Genomic DNA, 5,008 nt, shown 5'->3' with positions numbered 1-5,008 from the left:
TCTTGCTTTTCTATTTTTTCTTTTATGTCTTTCAGAAGCAGTTTACGGTTGTCTACATATATATTGCATTTTTCTTTATTTTTATCTTTATGTTGCTATTATAAGTTGGATTTGTAAAATTATATTTTATGTTGTTGTATGTATATAGGAAAGCTATTTATTTTGTTTAACAAATTTCTACCTCAGTGACCTATTGAATTTTTATATTCTTACTTTGTATTTTCTAGGTGCTAATAATAATGCCAATAATGATAGTTTTAAATTCTTTCAAATTTTTTTTAACTTTAAACAAATTTTTTTATTACACAAAGGTCACATAATTGGACATTTCTCTACTTTGTGCACAATTATTCTTACTCTCCACAGAAAGGCTGCTTCTTAACTTCTCATCTGGTGATGGCAAGCACTACAATCCTGATTTAAACAGAATAGTAGTAAAAATGCCTCAGTGACTTAAGTTGAAAGCAGTACATTGGTACATGGCTCTTGCACCCAGTATCAGGAATGTACAAATGTCTTTTTATTCAAAAATACAAAATAAATTATCTGTAGGCATGGACAATGACAGCAGTAAACCATTATATACTGTCAACTGAAACCAGTAATTGATGGTTATAGTGATATTCTTAAACATCAGCCAGCCTTTTCTTCATTTTCTCCAACTGACTTCTCTGAAGTTATTGGTGAGGAACACTGCCTTCAGCTTCCTGTCACAGTTCATTAATAATGGTAGAGCACTATTCTAGGAATTAGAACATGCCACCTCCCATACCACCTCTCATGCTACCCATTGCACCCATTCCAGGTTCCTTCTCTTCTTTAGGAATTTCTGTGACTACAACTTCTGCTGTAGTTAACAGAGAGGCCACCCCCGCAGCATCCAATAAAGCAGTTCTTACAACCTTTGTTGGATCAATGATTCCTTTTTCCACCATATTCACAAAATCTCCAATCATAGCATCATAGCCAACGTCTGAGGAATTTTGCATAATTTTCTCAACTATCAAAGATCCTTCAACACCTGCATTCTTAGCAATGGTCGTTGCAGGAATTTTGAGTGTTCTTTTAATAATTTCTATACCAATTTTTTGATCTTTATTAGCTGGAGTTAATGAATCCTAGGCTGGAATGCACCGAAGCAGGGCACGACTCCCTCCCAGAACAATGCCTTCTTCAACAGCAGCTCTCATAGCATTAAGGGCATCTGTAACTCTGTCTTTCTTTTCGTTTACTTCAACATCGCTTGTCCCACCAACCTTCAGTACAGCTACTCCATCTGAAAGTTTTGCCAGACGTTCATTCAGTTTTTCCTTTTCATATTCACTAGTTGTAACATCTAACTGCTCAATGATTTCTTGAATATGTTTTTCAATTTGAGCCTTGTCACCTTTTCCTTTCAAGAGCATGGCATCATCTTTGGTCACAATGACCTCTCCAACTTTTCCTAAGTCATGAGGCTGAACATCTTCAAGATTTAGGGTCAACCCCTCTTCTCCAAACACTGCACCTCCAGTAGCAGTAGCCATGTCTTTAAGCTGGCTCTTTCTATTATCACCAAAACCTGGAGCGTTGACTGCTACGACTTGGAGACCAACTTCTAACCTATTCAAAACGAGTGTACTTAGAGCTTCTCCATTAACATTTTCGGCAATTATGACCAAGGGCTTACGATGAGCATTGGCAATTTCAAGAGCAGGTACAATCGACTGGACACTAGAAATTTTCTTTTCACTCAATAGAACATAGGCATCCTGGAATTCACATTTCTGACCTTTTGACATGTTAATAAAGTATGGAGAGATATAGCCTCGATCAAATTTCATGCCTTCAATAATTTCTAATTCATCATTCAGTGTTTTTCCATCCTTTACTGTGATGACGCCCTTTCTTCCAACCTTTTTCATTGCATCAGAAATGATGTTGCCAATTTCTTTGTCTCCATTTGCAGAAATTGTAGTAACCTGGGCAATTTCTTCAGGGGTTGTCACAGGTTTAGACTGCTTCTTTAGTTCAGCAATTACGGCATCAACAGCTAACATCACACCTCTCCTGATTTCCACTGGATTAGCACCTTTGCTAATCTTCTCAAAGCATTCCTTGGCAATAGACCGTGCCAGTACAATAGCAGTGGTGGTACCATCCCCAGCCTCTTCATTTGTGTTATTGGCAACATCTTGAACAAGTTTCGCTCCAAATTTTTATATTTATCCTTTAAGTCAATTGACTTTGCAACAGTCACACCATCTTTTGTTACTTTGGGACTTCCCCAACTCTGTTCAATAATCACTGTTCTTCCCTTTGGCCCCATTGTAACAGCTACAGCATCGGCTAAAAGGTCTACACCTTGAAGCACTAAGGCTTGGGCATCTGCACCAAATTTTACATCTTTGGCACAAGCCCGAGTGAGATGAGGAGCCAGTGCCCTGGACACCGGTCTTGTCTGGTGAAGGACTGTGGGTAATCGAAGCATTTCTGCGGGACGGCGAGTGAGGGCAAATTCTTTCAAATTTTATACCTCAAATTTATTTCTCTTTTGTTATTTCTTTTGTCAGTAGCTAGACTACAATAATAAATTATAGAGTAAGAGTTTTCAAACTGGTTTTAATGAGAATGCTTATAAAGTTTGATCATAAGTATGATGCTAATTTTTGGACAGAGATAGATGTACTTTTCATTGTAAGGAAATACCAATGCATTTCTGTTTCATTGAATGTTTTTTACAAAAATAGTTGTTGAATTTTGTCAAATGCTGTTCACCATGTGTGAAGGCCATTATATGGTTCAGGATTATATGATTTTTTATTATGTATGTATTACTATCATTATTTGTACTAGTAGAGATCTGTGAAGGTTGTCAGACTCAAAATGGAGTCACTTGTGTTAAAAGCCCTAACAAATGGAGCCAGGGAAGGCCATGAAGGGAGGGTTGTCATGCATGAATGCCTGATAACAAGAACTATCACAAAAGACTCAGCAAAAACCACAGCCTTGCACAAAGGGCTTTGCAACCTTGCACAAAAAAATACCTCTGTGAGGACGTCTGCCCAGAAATTGTCTCTCCAACCTTGGGTTGGTGCCACCCTTGTTATTGATCTTTGTAGCCAAGGATAATTATCTCAAAACAATTATTTAATTCTCCTCACTTTTTCTTTAAAAATCTTTGCCTCTCTTTACCTCCCTAAATACACACATACTTTACTATTATAGCATGTGTATTCCCATTGCAATACCCATTCTCAAATAAATATCCTTTTTTTTAAGAAAGCCTCTTTGATATTTAGGTTCACAATTCTAATATTGAAGCTTTCTTGTATTATTGGGGGAAAAAATCCCAAATAGTCATTTTTTTTATTGTGATGCTGGATTCTGTTTGATATCATTTGTTTAAGATTTTTGCACTGATAGCCACAAGCAGATCAACATATAGTTTTCTGTGCATTTTTTTTCAGGTAGTGGTATTAGTATTTACTCACTTTATAATATGAATTTAGGAATTTTTCTTTCTTCTACTTGCTCTAGGATATTTTAAACAGCACTGGAAATATATGATCTCCAAAGGTTCAGTTAAATTCCTCTGGAGCTATTTGGGTCTAGGGCTTTTGAAGACTTAGCTCTTTAACTACTTTCTCTATTTCTTCTGTGGTAATTGATCTCTTTAAATCTTCTGTCTTTAGAGGTCAGCTTTCAAAAATGATTTCCCTAGAAAATCATGCTTTTCGTTCAGGTTTCCTTTTTTTTTTTTTTTTTGTGGCACAATTTTGAGCAAACCATTCTCATAATTCTAAGTTCTTCTGTTTCTTTATTATTTTCCTATTATTTTTATTTTGTTTATTTTGCATTATTCTTTTTTCTTGATTATGTTAGCTAGCTTATTTGACTGAGTTTTCAAATCACTAGCTTTATAATTGTGTTTCTGAGCTATACTTTTTTTTAAGCTTTTTAACTCACTAAGTTTTGCTTTTGTCTGTGTTAATACCTTTCCTCTGCTTTCCTTTGTTTATTTTATAACTCCTTATCAATCTTTTGAGTAAGATGCTTGATATACTTCATTTTTATTCATGTAACTATTATGCTAGGAACTTTTCTTCTCAGAATTGCTTGAGAAAATTGTTTTAAAATTATAGTTAAGCTTGCAACAAAAAAAGGACTACCCCACTGCTAACAGAAATGGAAAAGAAAATTCAAATCAGAGTCATAAGGGCATAAGCTGAGGCTTGGCAGCCATAGTAAGGAGGAGAGAGCATCTCATAAACAGAAACCTCAAGCCTTTACTTTATATAGGTTTTTAGTCTTTATTTATACTATCCACATATGTGTATCGTAAGTCCAGTCTGAAAAATTAAACTAAGTTGTTGATATCTCTGGACTGGATACTTACAACACTTCAAAATTAGGACAAAATGGAATTCTAACAGAAAGAACATGAGCCAACCATGATCAACTCCTAGTTTAAGAAAAAAAATTACATTGCTACAAATACAACAGAGATTTTATTTATTTATTTATGTTTTATTTTTATTTACTTATTTATTTTGAGACAGAGTCTTGCTCTGTTGGCTCGACTAGCTCACAGCAACCTCAAACTCCTGGCCTCAAGCAATGCTCCCCCCTCAGCCTCCCAGCGTGCTGGGAGTGCAGGCATTAGCCACCATGCCGGGCCTTACAATAGAGATTTAAAACAACATAAAAAGAATTCTAAGAACAATCTCATGCCAAGACATTTGAAAATTTATATGAAAAGGACAATTTTCTAAAAACAATAATGAACAAGGAAAAAAAGGAATTCTAAATAGAATTAGAGCCAAAGATTGCATCAGTAATTAAAAATCTATTCACTCACTCCCTGTGACACAAATGTAATTTATCATATCAAATATCCATTTTACTGTGGATAAAATATCTTTCTTCCATGGTAATGAAATGTTTAGCTAGGCACAATACATTTAATAAGTGTGACAAAGGCTAGGTACAGTGGCTTATGCCTGCAATCCCAACACTTGGGCAGGCT

The 5,008-nt window shown here is 35.5% G+C and overlaps 1 pseudogene across 1 annotated transcript; it reads right to left on the bottom strand.

Moving 5' to 3' along the window:
- Positions 1-272: 272 nt before the first annotated feature.
- LOC105804992 lies at positions 273-2,481 on the bottom strand (annotated as a pseudogene). Its single transcript, XR_001137187.1, has one exon. The product of XR_001137187.1 is annotated as a 60 kDa heat shock protein, mitochondrial pseudogene (transcript).
- Between the last annotated feature and the right edge of the window lie 2,527 nt (positions 2,482-5,008).

This window comes from Propithecus coquereli, unplaced genomic scaffold, assembly GCF_000956105.1.
Source record: "Propithecus coquereli isolate 6110/MARCELLA unplaced genomic scaffold, Pcoq_1.0 Scaffold123, whole genome shotgun sequence".
Lineage (NCBI taxonomy): Eukaryota > Metazoa > Chordata > Mammalia > Primates > Indriidae > Propithecus > Propithecus coquereli.
Note: the sequence above shows the minus strand (reverse complement) of the source record. Positions and strands in the feature narration are given on the sequence as shown.